General features: G+C 43.8%; 1 protein-coding gene across 3 annotated transcripts in view; it reads right to left on the bottom strand.

The window, feature by feature from the left end:
* Positions 1-21,844, bottom strand: part of Sona (sol narae) — a 45,656-nt gene extending 23,812 nt beyond the window's left edge. The window contains exons 1-2 of one of the 3 annotated variants that reach the window (XM_071702564.1): positions 21,359-21,844; positions 19,563-19,857 (exon numbers count right to left, since the gene is read on the bottom strand). The gene's annotated coding sequence lies outside the window, so the exon portion shown is untranslated. Of the gene's footprint in view, positions 1-19,562; positions 19,858-21,042; positions 21,271-21,358 lie in introns of those variants that run through there. The other 2 variants (XM_071702566.1, XM_071702565.1) reach the window with 2 other exon arrangements.
* Between the last annotated feature and the right edge of the window lie 2,988 nt (positions 21,845-24,832).

The following is a 24,832-nucleotide window of genomic DNA, read 5'->3' on the forward strand; positions in this document are numbered from 1 at the left end:
GTTCACCGATCGGTAAATATTGACCTAAATAAATATTGAGCTGGACGATAGAACGATAACTCACAAAAATCAATATCGCGATAGCTGTTTCTTTCAGATTCTAGCGATATCAACGATGGAAACGTTTTAAAAGCAATTATTGCGTAATTGTAAACTACTGTTTTTTTTATTCGTTCTAGATGTAAGATATAAAAGAAAAAATATAGAGAACGATTCTTATATATTTTAACGAAAATAATAATGTGGCAAGAATGTCCGCATGTATTTTCAAGCATTCTCGGTTTTGTCGATTAAATATTTAACGCGCACACAATGCTGTATCTTGCAAGTGACTGGAGTATGCATCGCGCAATATAGTTCACTCGCGGTATTAACGCATGTTCAGCGGGACTTTCTCTTATGGTCTAAACGAGAGGACAGTGCCATAAGCGGCATTTGGAATATACATAGTCGCTCTCGAGGACGCTCGCAGCCGCGAGGCATTGATTCCCGTCACCGCAGGCATTAATTTATATGTACCTGTCCGCCTCATCGTTTCCGGCTTATCGGCAAAAAAAATAATAATATCTTTGTGAGCATGTTTATCAAACAGTAAAACGCAACTATATGACGCGCGGCTGTCACATTGCCTCGCCGCGTCAGACAACCGATGAGCGATCGTGACGAATCAAAACCGGCCGTCTCTGTGTGATAGAAAGTAGAAAAGATTTTATAAGATTCTAGAAAAAACTTTAGAAGACTCTCGGAAAATAATATCGAAAAGAGTATCCTTTCATTATTATATCTATAAATTAATATTAACGTGTAAAAAATCTTTATTTAAAAATTACAAACTTCGGGAACTGAAGCTTGTAAGTCATAAACTTTTTTGGGTGTGTGTGAAGTTTTGTTTAAATTCTTATTTCACAAGATTAATTTCACAAAAACTGTATATGTGTGTATATTGCATATAAGAACGTGTAAAAATCGTGACAAGTTCTTACATCTGACGCCTGCTATTCGGTGTTTAACTACGCGTACATTTCTCCGAGCTGGATTATTACCCGTCCACTTCCGCTTTAAACCGGACAAAAAAAACAAACGCTTAAACGAGGCGCGTATCGTGACAAGATTGTGTGCAATCGCAGATATGCAAGTACATACATATGTCGCGGTCCGTGGCTGCGCGCGTCCATAACCGTGAAACTCGACAGAAACAAATTGAATTCTCTGACCTGCTCTATGTGGTCTCTTTTTCTTACAGTTCTAATGAACTTCTTTTGTCGGTTCCCTCGTGATTACCGTTTCTCGAGACAATGAACCCATCCAGATAAACATTTATTTACTTATTTAAATTATGTTAAACCGATTGAATGAATTCAAGATGATCGACGCTCACTTTCTCGTAAGTGAATGACAGTGAAAACGGCATGCGCATTCCACATCCGCGTTACGTGTTTAAATCACATTAAAAAGTATGATAAAAAAACTTTCGTTTTTTTTTACTCGATTATAAGAACAAGCGGAGAATTATTTAAATCCTCCTCGTCGTTTCCTCATGAGGCATAGACCATGTCAGTGGACGAGGTGCTCACGACGTTTCAGGGACACACGTTCGCAGACTGAAACCGTCCCTCCCTGCGTTTCATTGCGCGCATTCCGCAGCTTGGCGGCGTCGTCGATATGGGAACTGCTCCGCCTTGATGCATTTTTCAGGTCCGGCCCGGCCGACGGTCAGTCACGACTCAAGGAGCCCGGAAATTGGTCTTATGAGAATCATGAGTGCATGCCGTTCCCTTGAGAGAGAGAGAGAGAAACAAAAAGAGAGAAAGAGAGAGAGAGAGAAAAAGAGAGAAAATCGAGGTCCTACCGGCCTCCCTTGAGCATATGGGAAATGCATTTCAGGCGAGGACTAGCGTACGAGTACGTACAAGTGCACTTCCGGCAGAGTTCCCTTTCACCTCCGGAGTGTCTTTGACTTCTTGATTTTTAGTCACCTTACAGTTTTCTCTCGCACGTCGTACACGCGTCGCACTTACATTCTTTGCACACGCTATAACCATTATTATTGTCGGCTGGTTAGCAGAAAATATGGATGCAAATTTTTTTTATTGTAAATTATACGTTTAGTTCGAAGTAGGAAGCTTAGCTTCCACCGTCCATAATTATGTATCGTATTTATTGTTAGATACATAGATAACACACGATAGTAAGAGTGTCGAAGAAAGTTAGGGTGCAATGTTTATATTCAGCGAATTTTTAATCTGTTAAAAAATTTGTACTTGTCGTAACTTTTTATTTTTCATTAAATATCTCGATCTACTAAAATGTGCAAGATTAAATCTTCAGTTTAAATCAGTGACTCTTAAATATGATTAAATATAGTTTAATGTTATAAGCTTATTAGGTAAATATTTATATCAACTATGTCTAAAATAAAATATTAATAAAATGTCTTCAATGATCTCTGATACAAAATATAAAAATATCCGCAACATCTTTTACTTTACACAGTCCGACGTTCCGGTGTCACACGCGTTAAAATCCTCAAACATTTCCGCCACACGCGTTAAAATCCTCAATGGCGGAGATTTTAATGAGCGCAATAACGCTATAGCGGGGCAGTGACTGATCGGTATGTTAGCGAAGTTAACCTTCAATCATTGTAAAGTGATTTTTTACATTTTTAGAATAATAGCGTAATTAACGTGTAATAAGTTCCAAGTCACGAAACATATAAGCGTTGACGCGTTAAACAATGATTATTTCGTTTCGGCGACATTAAAGAAATAGCGAACGGGTGATTAACGAATACCTTATCTAAAATCGGAAGTCGTGCGTATCGTGTATTTTTTTACGCTGCGATCTTTCATAGGTGACCCCTCCTCTTTCAACGCAAAACCGGTATATGACTCGTGACTTTTGAAAACCACGCTCGAGATATATTGGGAACGTCGTTTCCTAAAATTTGGACTTTCGTTCTAACTACGCAATCTCTCGTTATCCGTTATAACTGCTTAATTTTCTATAAATAGCCATCAGAACACGTAGATATGTCAGCGCGTGTCTCCAAATAATATTTAGAAAAAATACTACGCCGTGTGATATCTTTAGAATCCTCTCTAGTTAAACTTTTGACACTTATTTGCAACATTTCGAAAACTGTTTTCAATTTCTCAAAGCATCGAAGTAATAAACTTTTCATAATATTTCTAATGTCAATATTCTAATCGTTAAGAAGCTAATTCTTTTCTATTCTCCTCAACGGTTCTTGCAAAGAAAAGTTTATTTAAATTACGAACAAAAAGCGTTGTGTATTATATGTATATATACATTGTATATTGTATTTTTACAATATATTATTTCGATATGTGCATCGCGAGATCGTGATTGAACAACATGCTAAGTTGCTGTTTACGCTGAAAACAGCAACTCAGACCCTTATTTAGGCAAGATAATCTCAAGTTCCATTGAACGATTTGCGAGTCAATGAATATCGTGCCACCGAAATTTGCAAATCTCATTAAAACCGGTTTGCATGTATATACGACGATATCATCTGCGTGATGGAAGAAAGAAAGGCGTATTCCAATGAAATTGCGGTGACTAAACACCGATTTTGCCGGTTTTACTGCTGGTTGACGCCATATCGACGATACGATCGTTCGGACGGAGCCTGAATCTAAATTCGAAAAAGGTACGCGCAAAAAAGCGACATCGGAGACACGTCGGCTGAAACGTCGAAAAAAACCGCGTCAATGCATTCGCCTGTAGCTCTTTTATTTAATCTTCCTCTCTGCACTATGAATCGCAGGACAAAAGTTTCCCCGTATCCTTTATTAGTCAACGAGAGACAAACATTATTTCAGGTTGACATCGTCAATTATGAAGAGAGAAAAAAAGAGAAGAAATCACGCGCAGTCTGGCCGGGCACCAAATTGTCTGAGAACTGAGACGAAAACATATGATTATCATTTTATTTCCTTCTTGCCTTTTTATTGATGACAAATTCGGCAGACCGGTTGCTTGCCTTTCGCGGAAAAGTGCCATCCGCAAGATATTTCATTCTTGTTTAGTCCTCAAAGCAGTCCTCTGCGTATTGCAGAGCTATAACTTAATTTTACACCCGGAGCGAGAACATAAAAAAATTCTCTCCCTGTCGTATAATTTCATTAATTTCACGGTAGTAGAAATCACAAGAGTTTTAGAGAAAACGATGAGAGACAATGGTAAATCGAACGATATACGTATGATTTATCGTTACATAAGTCGTATAAGTCAATGTACATTTCGCGGGCCGACAAAGCTTTCTCTTTAATGAAATAAATGACTGCGCGTTTACATAAGAAATACCGTGCATTTATGACATTTAGCAATTGTGCACAGTACGTTGCACGAGTAACCATGTTTCAAAATATTTGTTCTACGTGTTCTACGTTCTTCTAAGGCTATCACGATTTGCGTTACCGATAATACGTTGATTAATTCGTTCGATTACAAATATCAAACATCGTTGTAAAGTTATAATTACCGTATCAAAGTCTTACAATTAAATCGTTTACGCAACCTGAGTTATACGCAAGGCCGAATTTGGCAAGAGATAAAAATCTGCGTTTCGTTACCCTACCTAATTCTAACTTTGAATCAAACTTTTTATTCGTCCGTCAACTGTGTTACTTTAGCTTGAATGCTATTGCTTTTTTCAGTACGTCTTTTTGCCCCCATTATTACTTCATTCACTAGCAAAAACTAATTACATTGTGTTGCTCGTAAACAATTCATTTAATTAGCGATCAGCGATAAAAATATTGATAACTGCAGACGCAACTGACACTTTCAAAACGTTCCACTCATTTGGTACTTCTGCTTCTTTTTCTTTAATTTACCGCGGACTCGAAAATAGCCAAGTTTGCCTTGAACGAACGAAACTTGGACCGTTTGGGTAATCGATGAAAGAAGCTGTATGTAAATCATAATTTTAATAACTGTTTGCTGTAACAATTCGTAAATTTATTAACAAGCCCTAACGTATATCCTTTCATAATTAGACGGGGAATCTGACCAAGAGGATTTTGAATATTAATTTTTGTCGAGGTACGGAATATCCCAGACCTACCACACAACTTTTATCTACGAAACACTTGACTAGTTGAAATTGGCTAACGCGGACGCGGAGAGATTAATGATTTTTCAATTACATGCAATCGAAAAAGAAGTCTTTCATTTAAGCTTTAGAGGTGCGCAAGCAAAGAGCAAAGCGTTTTATTCCTGACCTGAAATTATCAGGAATAATGAGCGAGAATTACGTGAAATAGAAACTGTCTTATTGGAATATTGCGGAGATGAAATTAGCCGGATATATAGTATATTGTAAATGATTAATTGCTTTTGAAATGTTCTCATTAATATTGAAAGTACGAATATCATTATACATGTAATCGTTACGAGGAGCAATGTGTGATTTAATAACGAGATTGAGATTTAATAAATTCGCCCGGTGATGTATGATAATGAATCACCGATGTATGTACATGTGGAGTAATCAGCGTGTAATGAGCGCGATGAGACGTATATTGACTCACATGACTGGCGGTGCTTGTGCGAAATGGAGTTCGAGCTTCAGGAGAGATCTATCCGAGTTGGATTGACAGACATGAAGACACTGTCACGAACTGTCAGGCTTATTACTTATATACGTGCTCCTATGGTTTTATATTTTGTGAAACACGTGATCTAAAACATCACCCACTGCGCATGGCAATAATTTCCGAGAGATGGGTGACGACGGGCTCCGAGGAATGATATAGTATTTGTGGAAAGTGTACCTTCTTTTTTTCGCCCACGTCAACTGGTTCTACCCGTTTGCGCACTCTCGGCACAATAAAGCGATTTATTTCTCTTTTCTCTCCCGAGCTGATTGCTTTTAACCGCACAATGGGACACAAGTCGCCGATCGACCAGTTTCCCCGGTGTTCTACGAACCAATCAATAATATTCTAATTAGACTCACTCGTGGCGTTCTCTTGCTTCATATATCCTTTGCTAAACGTGTTTCGAATTAATTCCCAAGGCAAGAAAAGACAAGAGGAAGAAGAGCGTGAGAAAAAACTTGTCTCACCATCGAGAAATCATTTTGGAGTCCACTATTTTATACTTTTATCTTAATTAACCACGAACTTGCCGAAGCGCGTCATTAATATCAAGGATTTCGTCGAGATTGATTTTGGTAATCGCGAGCCGTTCGATACGATCGCGAAGCGATAAACATTCGTCTTCTCTCTTCTTTTTTTTTCCTACGGATTATACGAAATAATAATTGTCGAGTCGCGTGTGTCTCATGTCTGTCGGAATCCATTAACACGCATACTATCATCTTAACGCATCCTTCCGCAGCTCACAGAATATACCGCGTTTTCTGCCTTTCATACATTAGTTACTCGCGGCTGCAGATTATTCCATTTTTCTCGCGTCTAACAGCCACACGTCGAGTCGCGTTATTGTAATACGCGACGTGGCGAAAGATAACGAGATGTACCGTAAGTTAATTTACGGTATATCCGCAATAACGCATCTCTCTCTCAGCGGCTCGTCGCGGTAATTATCTCGGCAACTCCGTGCGATTAGTTTCCGCGAATGTTACTGTCGGCGTGTTGTTTTAACACGCCTAATCGACTCTTGGACGACCAATACGCCGCGCCGCGCCGCGCCGCGCCGCGCCGCGCGTAACGAACGAGCGTAATTACTTTGTGCAAGAGGTAAGTGACCTTTCGGCAATCGGGTGGCTTCAGAGAAATTTCGATTGCGTAAAGGATGTCAACGGGGAGTCGTCACCTATAGAGGGGAGGGGAAGAGCGGCGCAGGGGCATAGGCTGCTGCACGCCCGTAATCGCGCGCCTCGCCGTTATGCAAGATACGCAACGATACAGAAGTCACTCATGCGGGACCTATCTACGCAAGGACACTCTCGGGAACAGAGAGTTTTCAGCCCGCGATGCGATGCGGTGCGGTGCAACCGTCGTTTGTGCAACGTTAAAGACCTCGACAATGAGGACAGATATGCGGCAGAAATTAGTTCACGCGCGTTTACACGCGAAATTGATTCAACGTTACGCTATTTGCGTACGATTCTATCGCGCGCGCGCGCGCGCGCTGAATAGCACTCGCTACAATAAAGCGTGAATGTGTTGCAAGCGAATGCACTATGATCCCTATAAAAAAATAAGCAAACGCGAGACTGATTCTTTTCGCCGCTGGCCTTCGCTACGTTGACGGCAATTCTCAGATTTTAACAATCTAAAATTACGATTGATATATATCTTCCAAAGGTTCCTGTTGAATAATGTAGCATGAGATAAAGTGCGCGAGGCTTGTAAAAAAAAAATAGTAAAAAAGATACTTTAAAGCGTCGTGCGGCAATATGAAATATAAAAATCGCAAACTATCGTGGACCTTGAAATCTTGCCGATACAGCCCGAGACTAACAGTAAGTATATCCCTGGGTTCGTCCAGCGTTAACCGTGTAATCGCGAAACGAGAGTCTGAGACGATTGCGTCACGAAAATTTCACGAACAACCCGACTCGCATTGATCCATTATTTCCACCGGCGGCCAGGTGTGGTTAAACTCTCGCGTACGTTTAACGGTAATCGACCTCGGCGCCGCGCTCCACATCCACCACCGTCGTCGCGCCAATTGGATCAATTTCGCGCTGTTACTGCGGGTCGCCGTCGCCGTCGCGATGCTACAACCTTGACCCGTATCGAACTAGACCGATCCTTAAAGTAGGTGAGTTAAGTACGTGTTTCATATTTCGCAACGCCTGTTCCCAACACCAATTTCACTTCGACCGTGACTCGAGTCGGCAAGCGACACGGTAGCGCGGCCTCACCGCATGCACCGTCTCGTTCTTTTCATACCGGCTGAATGCGCGCCGCCTTTTCCATACGCGGCGAGCGACGATGTACGAAGTACCTTCTCTCTCATCCCGAGCGTACATTCTTGAGTATCTACATCTCCACGACTAATAATACCCGCATCTTGCGCGTCTGCTCCATAGACTACATTTTCCGAGTCCTGTCGAGCGGACTTTCGAGATTACCTAATACTGACCTATCTCTCATATCTCTCAAATCAACTCATACCTCTCAAATGGGTTATTCCTGAAATAGTTTTGGTATTCGAACATCGTTACCCTCTGAAAATAGATCACCTTTTCTGTATTGCGATGGAGCTACGGAGGAAGGCGGAGGGGAGATCGCTGATGTCTTAGAACCGTCCTTCGGCCGTTAGGAAGAAATTAAATTTCGAAGTCTCGCCATTCCTTTACACAATTCCGGATGCCTGTTAATCAACGTAATACATAGCTTACCCGGCGCGATGACGAAACAGAAGCTATCGACGGTAACGCCGCGGCTGTTTAATCTCTTCAGTCAGCAGGTTACAATTAGGATGGTAGTGCGAAACACTCGATATGTACCTAGCGCGTAATGAAATGTCGTGGCGGCAATGACGACATTGAGCCGTTGCCGGTGACACACTGGTGTTTCACGTTGCGATTGTCAACAGCTCGAGACGGTTCTTTCAACATTCGAACACGGGAAACGCAATAAAAATTAGCTAACAGCCACGGTGCATCGCGCCGAAAGGGGGGAAAAGCATATTGACTTTTCCCGTTATTCTCGTCAAGATCGATAATTTAAGGTTAATTTATGGTTTGTCATAAAAAAATTATCTTGTACTAGGAACGGGTGAATTCTGTAAACTCTCGTGTCTCTCGGAATAACAATTCAAGAGACTCATCACCGGACGCGAGGATTTCGCACTCGCAAAATAAAAAACGTTTCAAATTATATAAAAGAAGGGTTATTTATATACGCTCGGCCACGGGGCATAGATAAAAATTAAAATGTCACCGTCTAAATTCTTACGTAAACCACAACTGCGGACAGGTTAATTGCATCACCTTTTTATATGTATATAAATATAAACGCACACGTTCTCGCAAAAGCGCAAACATACCCGCACGTGCGAACGGGCGGAAGAAAACAGCCGTCCCGAATATTCGGCTTGACATTCACATTCGCTTCAATTTTCGTGTTTTCCCACACACGTCCACAAATCCGAGTGCGGATCAGCTCGTATTTGCATAAATAAATTTTAATTTTCTTACGGGCAAACTTATATACTACTTATATACTGCCGTCCAACGCGGTCGACGAGCGGCAACGTAAAAAAAAAAAAGAAGAGAAGTTCACGCCAGCCGTCTGCCACTGTACAATTTTTTGTCAATTTCCTGTACGTAGAATTAATTGCGATGACCGTTATTATGTCTTCGCACCTAACGGCAGACCGTCCTTTTTTAATCGGTACAGCGATTCTCAACCTTGACCGGCATTCAAACACCAAGTATCCCCTCGCGACTCGCAGCCCAAGTCAGAAATCAAACCGACCGACGTGATGAAACGAACGAATCTGCATGTTGCCAACTGACGCACGCACATTTCGTACGATTGTTCATAAAACGTGCGATCGGATTTCGACACGTATCGAAGAAACCAAACAAGTGGGAAAAAAACATATCCAAGATTAATCCAGGAATAAGAAATCAAGAAATCGAGATAAATGTAAAATGTCAACGTAAAATGTTAAAATGGTTCTTCACCTGTTTTGGAGGACGAGGGAACGGAGTATTTGAATTACGATCAATTAGCACGGTAATAATTTCTTGACGAGCACGCCCGAATACATGTTTATGAAAACTTCTTTCACTTAACTCGACTCTCATGTACACATATATATTTCACGAACACTCTGTATACGCTCACGAATCACGCGCGTGACGTGCGATGCACAGGAATGAAGAACTCGGTGGTTCGTCACCGCCGAATTGTGTCGAGGATCTAAGATGGATATCTTTTTTGGAGCTCCTCACGAAGCGAGGACTTAAAAGCCGCGTTTGGTACCTACGTAAGTCGACGCACGCGTGACACGCATGAAAAATTGGTCGGGCCAGCGACGCGAGAAAAAATCTCCCTGGCTCACATGTGACGCATTTCCGTAACTTAAGAACTCGCGGTCATTGACCCAGAGCTATCAAATTTTCTGGAGGGATAAACCAAAATTCTGTACTACAAAAGAAAAAGAAAGCTTCTTCGTACCAACTGTTTTGGCTTTCTGGATTTTGATCTAAGTGATTTATTTTTTCGTTGTTATTTATTTCTTCGTTGTTAATATACGTACACAATAGAATAAGAATCGTGTATATGTGTGTATGTGTGTGTGCGATGTAGGTAAAGAACAACGCGCACAATAATTTTTAGATACGTGACTCGAATATGGAGCTGTCGCTCTGCACGGAACAGCTGTACGATCATTAAAGTTCCAATTGCAAGTGCTACCTCTAAATGTAACTGACGCTGTAACGGCGGGGCTATTAGTAGTAATAACAGACATGCCCGCGTACGTAAAAATAATAATCGCCGCAAGAATGTCCGCCGCTATACGCGCTCGTTTTTCCTTGACTCGTGCATTTTAAATCCTTGCTTAAAACCAGGTCAAAGTTGTAACGCGCGCACATAAATAAATAGCACGCGCATTCTTGCAAATGAAGATCATTAACCACACGATCGTGATTGATGTGTCGGACTGATGGCTCCATTACGGAGAAAAATGAAAATTACTATCTTACTAATTTTCGTTGCCACACACGACTGCAATCTTCCTTGACAAATCCTTCAAAGAGCTTTTGCTGAATAACTCCAATCGAATCGAATATAGAACGTATAAGAGTACATAACGGTACCGAAGAATATAAATCGAACTTCTTGAAGATTTTATTTCGATCTTTTTAGATTTTGTGCCAGGAGAACATTTTATAGTCAACACAAATCCGGATTTATTCTTCTGTATTACCGTTAATAGTTTGTTATTACTTATCTGACTAAGTTATTTCAATTTAAGCTTTTTTAACCGTATTGTACCGTGTTGTGTTATACTTAGCGTATTAATTTTTTACAATGTTTGTGGCATAATAACGTTAAAAGTCGTAAAATAGCAAAATACATGGAACAAAACTATCCGTGCAAAAACGCGACCCCCCATAGGTTTTCGCGCTTGGTTAAACACGGACGGATACTCATGATATCTGGGAGATCTACTTGAACTCCGTTAACGTTAATAAGACCACATACCTGAAATGCAGAAAATCGCTTAGCGCGATTGTTCCCTTCGCTATGTAAGATATTGGTAATTCCTCGCAATCGAGGACACGTTATACATACCGAGGTGCAATGAATCAATCGTTTGTCACGCGCAAATTATAATTCACGCCTCGGTAATAACACAACAAATTAACACTCTCATTCCTAATGGGTCGTGATACTTGAACTATTTCCGATCGATCAACACATATTTGCATGTTAAGATATTCAAGAAATATAGAATTGCCAATAAACTGTAACAATCCTCGGTCGTTACAAATAAAATTTATTATTTAACAGAGAAATAAGAAATTATATTATTAAATATTATTTGAAGAAATAAGAACCATTATCATAAAAAATATACAATATATAAATTATACCTCGTATATGTAGAAATAAGGAAAAGAAACTTGTTGCTTTAAAATGTTCTTTTCTAAATTAACTCTATTAAAGAATCAATTAACGCACAGACGAAATAATTGTCGTTAAATTTGGAACGCGCGTTGATTGTATTACCAATCGCAATCAAACGTTTGTGCAAGTTGTGCAGCAACCGAATCGACTCTCGCTATCTTTCCGCCGATACAAGAAACAGAATAAATTTATGTAACATTGTTATTTAATGTTACACAACTGTTCTCTTTACTAAAAATTCTACTAGTTACACAATTTCTACGACGATAGCGGCGAATAGAATTCTTTTTCATTAATAATAATAAAAATCCCTTGTTGAAAAGAGAGATATTATCTCTTAATAACAGACAATTTACCGTTACATGGGGATACGTTCAAGACCCCGATTCTGCATATTTAAGTTAAGACTTCCGATCATCTCATAACTGTAGATTCTAATTAATACCTCAATATTCCACTTTGAGTAAAATTTGTGATTAGCTTGAAAAATGTAACATCCGTGACATTTACGGCTCTTTTTACATGTCTTTTTAATTTACACGGACAGCTTTGTCGAAAGGATCACAAGATTCTGTAAAGCGTGTAGGTAAAAACTTAATTAATTATTCATTCGATCGCGGTATTCTCGATACGGATCGATGTTTTGATTTTTGTACTTCGGACCTCTATTAGTATAATCTGCGCACTTGTCGCTCAAGATCAAGATATGTTTCGCCATGGAGATCCGCGGTCTTAAAGGCGCATGTCAAGGTTGCGCGCATTTTTCCGACAACGAATATTTAAGGAATGACAGTTGATCGAGTAGCTGCCGGAATTAATATTTAAGTCACGCAACATGTTCGCCGACTCAGACTGATGCAAGCCGCTTCAGGTAGATACGTTTACTACTGCGCTTTCATCACAACAAAGAATAATAAGAAACATAGGTAATAAATTGGAACACGAATGCAGTAAATATATAAATTTACATATAAACCGTAATCCTTTCTCGTTCCTTTGTGCTGTCTGCAGGAATATCTGTTTCGCGTTTCTCTAACTCGGTCTTTACGCTGTCATCATCGCGCGCGGCGCGTTACTCGATTGCTAACTTGTCGCACACCTTGCCGACGACTTGCCATCTCGCATAGACGGACAAACTATCTCGCCGGGCACGAAGCGAGAATCTCGCGGTACGTGGACGGGGAGGGAAAAATGTATTCTGGGTGCGCCTGCCATTGTGTGTGCCGCCGTCGCTGGGTTCTCTCGCATTTGATTACGAGAGACGACTCTCGAGAGCGTATATAGAGAGAGCCGAGCCGAGACGGGGAACGAACGAACGGCTGCAGCAGGGCAATACCACGGAATGGAATGGAATGGAACGGAATGGAACGGAATAGCAGGAGAGCGTGTTACAAAATATCAGCTTTCACCGTATCGCCGCTACGATATATACCGAGACGCGGAGAGCAACGCGCGTCATCGTCGTCGTCGTTGACGACGATGTCGCGCCGGCCGATGCTGTCGTCTTCATCATTATCCTTGACCCGCGGATACCGCAGGCGGGATTATACACGGATCGATAATTGATTCGTCAATATAACATTGTCGTTTTCTTACACGAACCGTTAGCTCTAAGTACTTTGAGAACAAATTGCCTACATATGAATAAATACGGTTATTACTAGCAAGTATGAAAAAGGACAAGTCAGAAGAAAAATTAAAAATAGAGAAATAAATTAAAGATCTAAAGAAATAAATTAAAAATCTTTTTTTTATTATATCCATGGATAGAGCAATGAGTCCGTGCCAAGAAAGGAAATATAGAGCGGCTGCGCGTGGACGCAATCGCAAGAGGTTTAATAAACAATGACTGCCGTGTGACAAGAGCGAGACTGTCAAGAATATTGATGGATATTTCGCAAAATAAACAGGCGTGCTGGATCCAGAAAGCAGACGACGATGCGTCAAGTCGCGACGTGCCGCTTTCAACGCCGCGCCAACGCGGTTATTGATAACTCGGAAAAATCTGTATTCCACCGGGAATACAGGTGTCCGCGTAAAAGATGTATGAAATGTACATATATATACACGACGGGCACGTACGACAGGCACGCTCTGTTGTGCTGCCTCGCGAAAAGATTCGTATCGCGAATAAACATCTTCGGATCGGGCGATTCGTTGCGTAAGAGAGAGAGAAGCACGCTCGCCCGGCCGAGGCCGCGAAAGTATCGCACGCCGAGGAGTCACAATTTGCTCATCCCCGCGCACACGAGGGGATCCCCCTTTTCGTCGTAATGTCAGACGTCCGCGATCGTAAATCCCTAATTGCAGGTGAACCGCTGAGCTCTTTAGAAGGCGGCCGTTCCTCGCCACCTACGTTTTCACGTGGTGTTCCACGTGAGCGGCGCGCCGTGTGTCTCAATGCTACGGTGCGATTGAAAGTAAATTCTTTTTTTTTTTATTGACGGGATATATACCGGCGTGGCTGCTCGTAAACCCGGCACTTCGCGGTGTTTCTCGAACTAATCGCATCACGCGGAGATACGTTATCTCGCGCGTTGTAACATACGCGGCTATCTTTCTTTTTTTTTAAATGTGGTCACTTATAGACGCTCTTTCGCGTTCGCGTATCATCTCGCACCTCCCTCATTCTCATCTCGATTTTATGACACGTTTCTCTATTAGGTATTCTAGCAAGCACGCGCAAAACACGGCGATAAAATGAGAAGAGCCTATTTGAAATCGATGACTGTTAAGAGAGGGAATCATTATAATTTCGCAACCGTACTATTATAAGGCTGTAGCAAAAATAAATAAAAACCAAGTAAACGCTGCCAAGCTCCATATAGTACAGTACATATAAACGTATTTTTATATCTCTTAATTGAGCGATGAAAGTTTATAATCCGCGTAAAATGTCTCGAGATGCAAAACCCGTCGAGATGCGACGTCGCGATTTCGCCTTTTCATTCGTTAAGCTTGACGCGCGCGAGTCAATTAACCGACTTCGTTTTACTTGTGACACGGCGGATTAGCCGGCACCGATTTTTGTATATGGGTCAATGCCCGATTCTCGAGACACTGTCGTGCCCGGCATGACGTTCTCTCTTCCACGGAACGGCGTCGATTAAGTACGGCGATGTCGACGTCGAGTCTCCCGCGCGACTCACAGTCTCGCGGGAAAGGACTTTCGACGTTCAAGAAATCGCCGATTCACTTTTGCAATCGTCGAGCGTACACTCGATCGGAGCGGACGCGCACAGCTGATCCCAGCTGGCCGTGCTTAAAAGCCTGCGAGCCCGTAATTTTCTGCCCGTGCACTGGCAATCGCGTCTTCAACCGTCACCTACGTCGCTTCGTTACACGATGACTGGTCTCTAACCAGGGTCTCGGTTTTATGAATTGCACATTCTTGCACGAAAGTTCCCAGAAATAATGTGTTAAACGACAGCGATGACAATGACGACAATGACGACGACGACGATAACTGATCTTTGACAAAATCCACGTGAGTCATGACGAATTGGGATTTTTATTTATTTTTGCACGATTCATTGTATTCCTACATCCTTGTCGCGTATTCCTCGATAGCCTGAAGGAATACTTCTCGGTATTCTTCCTTTTCAAGCGTTCTCGGTGCCGGAATATATTTGAGAGATATCTTTAATAACGCGAGATGGAAATACGAGATAAAAGGTATACGCTAAAAAACGTGTTTCGTCTTCCAGGAATTCACGTTGATAGATTTTCGCGTTGGATCTCAGAGACATTTAAAAGCTATTAACCCGAGGACGATGATGGTAGGTGGAAGATTGCGAACTCCGCGACGTTCAACCCCCTTCGAAGATGCGGGCGCGATGGAGAGCGAGATTGCGTAATGGAGAACAGTGAGGCAATCGTGGCGGTTAAAACGGCGATTTCAATTTGCGATATATCAGACGGGACGCATAGCCTTTTGCATCATAAATGCAGTCCTCGTAATACCAATATCGCTTATATTCGCGGCGTTACATGATAATATGGTGTTCTCAAGGTTTCACGCATTATATTAGAATATTTATGATTGCGATTTAATTTGTCTACGATGACAGTCATCGCGGAGACGATATCTTATTCATGCTCGATGCATCTAATAAGTAATTAATACATACGATCAATAATATAAATGTCACTCGGAAGCATACGCAACTTGTGCGCGCAACCATGCAACGCTTTTCAAATCTTTTTGTCTTACAGTATAAGTTCCTTTAACATTTTTCAGCAAAGCCTGTTGCTTACGTTAATTTAACCTGATTTAATTAGGTATATGTTAAGTCTCTAAAAATGTTGTATTTCTTTACGTAACTATAGAAAGGGTAAAGATGAAAATAGTGTACAACTACGTACTTTAAGAAAGAGAAGAAGTGCACTGTCCGTGTAAATTTAATCACAATGCGCTTTGTTTGGAAAGAAGAATCTCCTGCATACGCTACATGCGCGCTTTGCGCGTTGCAATAATATAGCAAGGGAGGACGCGAAAAGAACCTGGATTATTGCCTCGAACAGAACCGTAAAAATCGAGGTGGCACGATCGTAACCTTTTCCTCGAGACTGGACTCGTTACCCAACAAATGATTGTCGGGGATGTCCTTTACGTGCTCGACGGACTCGCTCGGGGAATTGCAGGCGGTAAACTCAAGATAAGAGGTAAACTGCCAACCCGGACGTAACGTTCATACATCATATGCATCTTTATCATCGTATCATCGGCGAGATCGCTTGTGCGGTTTTTCCCTCATTTGACACGGTGTCTCCGGGAGATCGAGTGATCGACGAGATAACCGCGATTGCGAGACGGACTTAAAATATTTCCCGCTGCGGAACGTTTCGCAATTCGATACATCCGTCTCGGGGAGAACCATTAACCGTTAACCCTTTCGTCGTTAGGACGATTATTCTTGATAAATGGAAGCTCTCAGTTATTTCTTACTCTATATTTAGTTAGCCGCGTCTTTATCGAACAAATAAGCTTCACGATAATCACGCGTTTATATAGAACACTTTTGGACATTTTTTAAGATTGAATAAATCTATAACAATCAGGGATAACTAGGGATAACTAGGAAAGTAAGATTAAGTTCTTCCATCATTTTACGGTGCATTTCATGCGCAATGAAATGATGAATTTACATCGGAAAGACGAACGTGCTGTGCGCGATATAAAATTTGTGCTACGGAGAGTTAATGGAGACCGACGCAACACTTGCGGCGTCCTACTTCGTACGTGAACTATTCACCGCGAATACTTATCGAAACGTTGCTTTTCTCCCCGGCGTGAAAGTGCCCTCCCCTCCCCTCCTTGACGAAAGAACGGCACGAGACTCCGAAACGAACATGCGCGTATCAAAACTCTGATTTCATGAGTGCCGTTAATACGGCGGCGCGAGACGATCGAGGAAACGGCAACGCGCCAAGCGGAAGGAAACTCGCGGCGCGTCGAATATTTCCGCGCAATTAGTAACAGCTTTGCCCACACGTGAAAGCGGCAGCGGTAAATTAAATCAGCCGTTAGAGCAGAGAAACAGAAAGCAACCTCGTACACAGCGTCGCATATATCAGCCTATAATTGCACGGTGTTATGCAAAAGTGAGTTAACTCGCGTAGTTGTGGCGAATTGCTTCGAGCAAATCGAGTCGAAATCAAGTAGCAATGTGCGGTCTCTTTTTTCATTCTCCTTTAAATAACTATATTTCGTGTATAATAAAACTGTGAGATGGAAATATTGAGCCAGGAAACGAATTTTATATTGCGCATATTGCTTAAAGTGCAGAGTTTTATGTTTCCATTTTCGAAAGGATTTCGTTAATTTACCTTAACAAGAGGGTCCAATCATCGATTTGTATTTGAACGTAAGACGCGATTAAACAAGGCGCAATGACAGTATCTAATGACAGAAAATGTCGTGTATTGTTCATTATGCCGACTTTGGAGACCTTAACAGACCCGCGACCGATCGGCTGCAACGCGAAACCTGTAAGGCAAGCTTCGGCGACGTCTAACGGCCCAGACGGTTATAAATAAAACGAGACGACGAAAAATCAGCGCGCAACTATTTAAAAAGTATAATCGTTATGAGCAAAACCTTAAAACATTTCTATACCACTGAGATTGTAGTTTTCCGCATTTTCTCCGCGGCTATATTTCAGTATCCCCAAGATGCTGGCGATTCTCTCTCCTTCTCTTTCCCAAACGAGATCGAATTCTTCCACTTTGGAGGTACGATGCTTAATTGGAACGAGATTAGCGATTCTCGAGTCAACGGTAGCGAAGCCATATAAGCGCGTGCTTACGTTATACAACGTGCGATTCACGCTGGTTTCGGTTTGTGCGCGTACGAGCACACGATCGCAAATATTGAAAACGAAAGTTCTATTCCGCCCTGCTTTTACGCGCGCTGCTTTTCTCTTTTTGTATCCGCTCTCCCGCGTATTCGATCGTTGACGATGTAACTGCCGGGCAATGTCCGTGAAAATGGCAAAACGGCGTATTCGTAAGTTGATCAGATTAATTCTTTGTTGTAAACGCGAAATCATTAATTATGCGAGTGAACGTTTATTGTTGATCCGCGACGTTTGACGAGAGATTCCGCTTCCTCCTGGAAAAAGAAATCAAGAGCGCGATTCGCACGCTCGCCAGGAGGACGTTCCGTCTTTCGCGACCGCGGGAGACCGCGTCTGGTGAGAAGAAACGAGAGTAATTAGATCTCGCTTTCGACGCTATGCGTGCACGACCGCGAGTCTACCTTCTCTCGGGCGGAAACGTTGGGCGCTCTCCTTCCCGAATCGTTCGAAGCGCGCGATTGTTTGGCAAACAACGTGCCACGTGCGCTGCGCGGAGGCAGGTATACAGGTACGCGATGTTGGCGCGCCTCGGCGCGCTAACGACGCGGAAATCAAAGTCAGATCGATCAGCCGATCGATCGGGTCATTAGGTCTCAGTTAACAAGAGCGATAATAAAGAATAGCCGATATGCGGCGCTATACGAATAATATTGCTGAAAATAAAGAATAAAATCGCGCGTCTGCGTGTGCATCTTTTTTAAATTAACGCAGGACTGGATAAGCGGAGGCGACAAATGACATTCCTCGCTGCATTCTTCATCGGCGTCGGTTTCGTAACGGTCGCCGGGAATGCTATCTATTAGCTCCTTTAGGCTCGTATAATCTCACGTGACTTTTTAATTAGGCGTTTATTCGGACCGTCTGCGCGACATTACGTAAACGGTGTGCTAGATAGATTGGATACAGTATCCTCTACGGGTTATAGTACTCGACTTATTCGGGTATCACGTGTGGAAATCGGCAGATTTAAAATCAAAATGTGTCTGAATCTCGATCTTAAAAAAGTGACCTCTGCTATAAATAAAATCTGCGCGTGACTCGCGATAATTGCAACGTCAACTTTGTTGAGCGCACTTATAACGGTGAAATAAATCGTGCAAAAAATGCAAAAAAGTCCGCTAATTAAAATCTCAAGATAATAAAAGTTCTTTTGCCGAGATCCGATCTTGTTATAGCCAATCTCCTTTTTTTTTCTATTTTCGCATAAATAACGTTACGGTTCCAGTTCAGCATAATATCAGTTTAATATCAGTTGAACAACTCCTTTTTTCCCCTCCAGATTCGTAAAAAGGAATATTTGCCGCGAATAACTCACGCGGCAAAAAAGTTGCAGACTGCTTTGCATTTTACTTCAATTAAAATTGTCAGCCGCCAAATTGGGGAGCCCATGTCGAAATCGTCTCAAATGAATCCTCTTGAAATGAAAGAGATCACACGGTTTATTACCATATTTACAATACGTAACCTCGATATTTGCGAAATATAGATTTGGTGCAATGACGATTTGGAAACAGGCGGTCCCCGATCGTGCCGCGAATTCGTATATACCACCACGTGTTTCGCGACGTGCCGAATCATGCGCGTGGCGAAATGAAGGGGGGGTACTTACGTCATTTATGGCCGGTAGGAGTGGAGCTACGTCGATCGGATGCGCGATCTGTCACGGTCCTCATGTTTCCATCGCTGCGGCCGTCGAGATCCTCGGCATGACGAACGGACGCGGGCAGGGGAAGGTGTGGGGTCGTCTGGATGCAAATTGCCCTCCTCACACGTGTACGATGCACAATGCGCGCCGATCGGTCCCGCGACGAAGAACCGGGGGAAGCTGGAGGATACGACGGATCGGCGTCACGTGCCTCCTCGCCTCGCGCGCGATTCCGTATGCATCAATTCCCGTATGATCACTGCACACCAACCACAGGTATTAGGGGAAAGAAACCGGGGGAAAGAGAGAGAGAGAGAGAGAGAGAGAGAGAGAGAGAGAGAGAGAGAGAGAGAGAGAGAGAGAGAGAGAGAGAGAGAGAGAAAGAGAGAACGGGGGCTTATCCTCGGGCGTTACGATTTTCGCGAGGCGTCACGAACGTCAAGTATTGCAAGATTTGATCCTTTGCACCCTTTACTCAGAGGAGGAAAATAAAACTGAGGGTGAGATCGGCTCGACGTTACACCGGCAACTTTTCTCGAGGCTTCTCCCGACAAAAAAGATGGAAGATAACAAGCGGAATTGTGAGGTAGGGACGGATGTATAAATTATGAATATCGGGACCGGTGTTTATTGTTTGCCGAAGCCACCCCGACGTCAGAATGCAAAGGATCGGAGAAAATTCGACCTTTTTATTCCGCGTCCGTCCACCGGTCGGACGACCTGATGGGAACGGAGGGACGCGCACGGAACTCGATTAAGCGAGGTGGAAAGGAAAGAGAGAAAAAAAAGAACGGAAAGAAGGAATGAAGAGGAACGGTCGTTTAAAAAAACTCGTCCTCCCGGTTACGCAAAACCGCGACGCAACGGTCGGTCGCGCGGCGCGGCGCGGCCAGAAATAAGAGTCGCGCGCCTTTTACGATGAAAAGCCGGCGGGGAAGAGCAGCGCACTTCGTGCCGTATGCGCCCGCTACTGTGCGCACGCGCATCGCGTCGCGTTGCATTAATCGCGAGTCAAAAGCGCGCGGAAGCTATAGTCGTCTCTAATTTTCTCAATTAAAACAATTTAACTTATTCACAATTTTACCGATATTAATAAACGTCATTTTCTCGCGACACCTTCATACGACGATCCTTCATAATTAAACGTGAAGTTGGTAGTTGACTCCTTTACTCTTTCGCCTCGACTAACAATAAGTCAAGGAGAAGAGGAATAAAGCAGCTAACTTCACTCCGCGATTCGACTTGGAGGAATGAATCGTCCGTAACGTCGTCGTCGCGGAAATGTAGAACACGTTTGCTTTTCCACGCACGTGAATTGCTCGTCGATACACGCAAGGCACATACTTCACTCTCCCGCTCGACGCGCGACTCTCGAATTTCGGGACGCCGACGCACAACCGCGCGCGCGAACTTTCTCCATCCCGATATCGATCGATCTCGTTACGTGGACGCGGAAGTGCGTTTTTTTCCCCTTGTTGTTACTCCCGGGCCTTCCTGCTGTCCTCTCCTTGAGTCTCTAATCACTGATTTTTAAATCCGGTGTTAATTTGCGATGAATCCAACCAATTTCCGACGCAGGGACGCCCCTTTGTGCGCGATCGCGCGCACCCTTGGCACTCGCCGACAGTCGCCGTACTCGGTGAAACAAAAGTAAACGGGACGCGACGCAAACGGAAACGGAAACGCGAACCGACGAACTGATTTGAATTGAGCGGGAAACACGATCGTTCGAACGCGAGAGCGTCGATATTTGAACTCACCGTAACTCGCGCCGATTTCCGCAATCCCTAGATCCGTAATATACCTACTTATGTATATTACGTATCTCGGATCTCGGTCAGGATCTTCAGGGTTCGCACGCGAGTCACGCGTACTCTCGGTCTCTCGGCGCGACGCGGACGATGGGCATATCCTCCTCTCCCGATGACACCCCGCCGACGGACTGACTGACTGACTCTCGTCGAAGGACAAACAAACGGAACGGTACCCGATCGCGCGCGCACGTGACGGTGGACGACGGTGGTGGCGATCCAAAAATCCCTCGCGCGACCAGGGGAGACGCGCGTGAGGGGGCACCGGGGCGCGGACGAGGAGGGCCGAACGAGGTGGTGCTTAGGCACGCGCGCCGGCGCGGATTCGGGATTTAATGTGAGTGCGCGAACGGACTCGGTGTAACTGCGACACACACCGACGGCGGCCGTCGGTGCCGGCGGGTGGCGAGAGTCGACGCGGGAAGTGGGGAAGCCCGGGGCCCGACCGAGACGCGCGACGGGGACCGCGACGCGGAGAAGGACCCCGGCGCCGCGTCGCGCCGCGCCGTGTGCTCTCGGCGCGGAGCTCTTGAACGGGGATCGCGCTCGTTACACGGCTGCGCCTCGCGCGCAGGAGAAGGCCGTTCCTTCGTGCGAGCGAGCGCGTACGAGAGAACAGCGTGTGTTAAACTTAACTGTCAAACTTCAACAAAGTCGACGAGGAAAACCTCAGGATCTTGCCTCTCCTCGCGTAAGACGTTTCTCCGCGTCTTTTGTACGTAAAATTACGAAGCTCGGTTTTCGGAAAACGTGCCCGCGCACGATTTTTCGAAAAGTCGCGGTTTAAACTCGAGACGTGCGAGATATCGAATCTCGACTCCAATTTCGATGGAACGGGATGGAACGATACATTTGTGACGAATGTTACGTCACTGCGCACTGAGATTTCAAATCAGAGCACGTATTAGAAGAAACAATAAAAATCTAAAAAAATAACTAAACAATTCCGATTAGAATCCATTCCGAAAAGTTCCGTAATACGTGCCCTGATTTTAAAATACGAATATGGTAGCTAACCAAAATGTTTAACGAAAGCGCGAGTTTATTTCGGACGATGTCATTCGGACTGACGGACTTCACAGAATAGAAATTCTATTTATAATTTTACGTGCGTGATACGAAAGGCATTTAAAGAATCGGGATACAAACGTATATAAAATAAAATATACATCGAACTATACGCGGCATATAAAACTATAAATAGAATTTTATGCCTATAATTTGATGCAAATTATTGTTTAATATTACAATTACAGTTGCTTATTCTCGCGTAGCGGGACGCGATTCCGGAGTTACCTATATGTACTTTTTGCATTTCGGATCCGCGTCCAATTGCAACGATAACGTTAGCAGGCAGTTAATAAGAGAGATCCGTTATAAACGAGGCGTCCGTCTCGTTCTATCTAACGACACACGCGCGAAATTGATCCCCTTAAACCGTACACCTTGAAACAATCAATGTCATTTACCGAGCCGGCGCGGCGCGGCGGACGGAAGAGAGGAAACGCTATACGCGCGCGGATATATAGGACATTCGTCCTTTTACTTTCGAGCCGTCGAGTAACACGGTTACTGCTCTCGGCTCCAAGGTGTTGGATTGTAGACCGCGATTAAGTCCTCCTCCTCCCCCCCCCCTGCGGCGCGGGGGAGGGGAATACCGAGGGGATCGCGTAACCGTCGGACGAGCGTTGAATCAGCATCGCGGAAACTTTAATTATCGGCGGCTTTCCACGGGGAGCCGAGTCCGCTTATCCACGAATTGCATCCACGGTTGGATGGCCGCTTACGGCGTTGCGCAACAAGTAAATGGCTAATAACCTCGAATTGAGAGATTTCCTTTCGAATTCGCGATTCCGTGTCCGTAGAAATGCCCGACGGCCCCCGGCCGGCGCGAGCTTTATTGGGAAAGTAAACTTACTGAACACAGCTGTGTCCACTTAGGGGAACAATGCTTGCGGTCTGGTTTTTCAGTTTCACCCTGGCCGACAGGACGAAGCCTTTCGCGCCGCGCTGTTTACCGTTCGTCCCTTCGAGTAACGCACGGTCGACTGACGTTAGCTGCGAGCTAAGTTCTCGCGTGGCGGATAGCGGGAGGATTCAAATTAAAGCGCCAAAGGAATTCATGTCGTCGCTCGTCACGAATTAATTCTCACGTTTCTCCCGACGCGCGTTGTTGTGGCCCAATAAAACGAATTTATTCCCGTTTGCGCTTTCTTCCTCGAAAATCAGGTATATTCGACGCCGCGCTCAAATGTTTATGGGACACGTCCTATGTACACGCATAAATTTGAACGACCGGCGCCATCGCGAGCGCGCGAATAAATAACGCCGGAGGAAACGTACATAATACATATATATTGCGGGATCGCGCGCAGAAATTGCCAGGCTTCTCAGCCGGAAGCGTGTTTACAGTTCGCGTGACCGGCACCGCCGCGGGGCCGCCGGTGGTTTTAGAATCTCGAACGCGGATTTAAAACGCACGGCGGGGCGGGGTGGGAAGAGGGGGGAAGGCACCTGAGTACAGCGACGCGATACAGGTCTACGAGCCGGGCGCGCACAATGGCGGGGGTGGTGCCCGAGCAAGGGGGAAAGGAGCGGGGGAAAGAGACGGATGAAAAGATAGAGGGAGAAAAAAAATGACGCGAAAGAGTGGTAGGGAAACGGCCGTTAGCGTGGGCCTTTGGCTCGGTGATCGTTTTCCGGTTTTCCGTTCTCGCGCGCGAGAGGCACAGTTCTCTGCCTCTTTGTCCTTCTCTTCCTCCCTCCCCTTCCTCTCTCTTTCTCACTCTCTCTCTCTCTTTCCGTCGGTATCGCCTCTCTCGAGCGCGCTCTCGGGGTCTCCGCTCCTGTCCTGTCTCGCGCGCGCGAGAGGGAAAGTATTTTATATCACGCTTGGCTTGGCAAGAGAAAGGGGACACGGTTCGCTCCTAATTTCTGCTTTAACTTCTGAACCTATATATCTCGCGTATACACATGCATATGTGTCACCATACGTGTACGTGTACATACACGGTAATTTGAGACGCCATGCTCGAATTGTTTCGTGCGCGCGCGCCAATACAATTGTATTGAAAAAGAAGAAACATTCCTTAAAAGAAATATTACAGTCTAGTTTAGCATATGAATGCACATCTAATATACATCTTTCAATCTAACTTGATCCGTATTATTTCTCATTAAATATTAATTAGTAACTGTAAAATTTTGTATTATTAGTTTGGACGTCGTATCTACATTTTACCGTTTGTCTATTTATATTACCGTTTTCTATTTATATAGAATGTTGTATACGTATTAAATATAAAAGTAATTTCACAATTAGGGAAGAATTTTAACAGATTCTTTTCTGAATATAATAATTATAAGGAGTCAAGATTAGTGACGCAAAACGAAATTTACAAGCTTACATGTCAAGCGGCTTTC

The sequence above is a fragment of the Temnothorax nylanderi genome, unplaced genomic scaffold (genome assembly GCF_030848795.1).
Source record: "Temnothorax nylanderi isolate EJ_2023f unplaced genomic scaffold, tnyl_v1.0 TNYL_tig0031_pilon, whole genome shotgun sequence".
In the NCBI taxonomy this organism is placed as follows: Eukaryota; Metazoa; Arthropoda; class Insecta; order Hymenoptera; family Formicidae; genus Temnothorax; species Temnothorax nylanderi.